We start from the raw sequence: 233 nt of genomic DNA on the forward strand, positions 1-233 counted from the left end.
ACATTCAAATGTAATAAATTTGGGGGTGTAGAGGTCCGTTTTCTTCTTTGTTTTTATTCTTTTTTTGTTTTTTTATGTTGTTTTTATTTATTATTTATTTTGTTTTTTTATGTTGTTTATCTTCTTTGTCTCGTTTTTATCTTTATTTTTATGTATTTATATCTATATTTATTTATTTATTTATTTATTTATTTATTTTTTTTTTTTTTTTTTTTTTTTTTTTTTTTTTTTTT

The sequence above is a fragment of the Eimeria mitis genome, genomic scaffold, assembly GCF_000499745.2.
Source record: "Eimeria mitis Houghton genomic scaffold, Emh_scaff1593, whole genome shotgun sequence".
Classification (NCBI taxonomy): Eukaryota; Apicomplexa; class Conoidasida; order Eucoccidiorida; family Eimeriidae; genus Eimeria; species Eimeria mitis.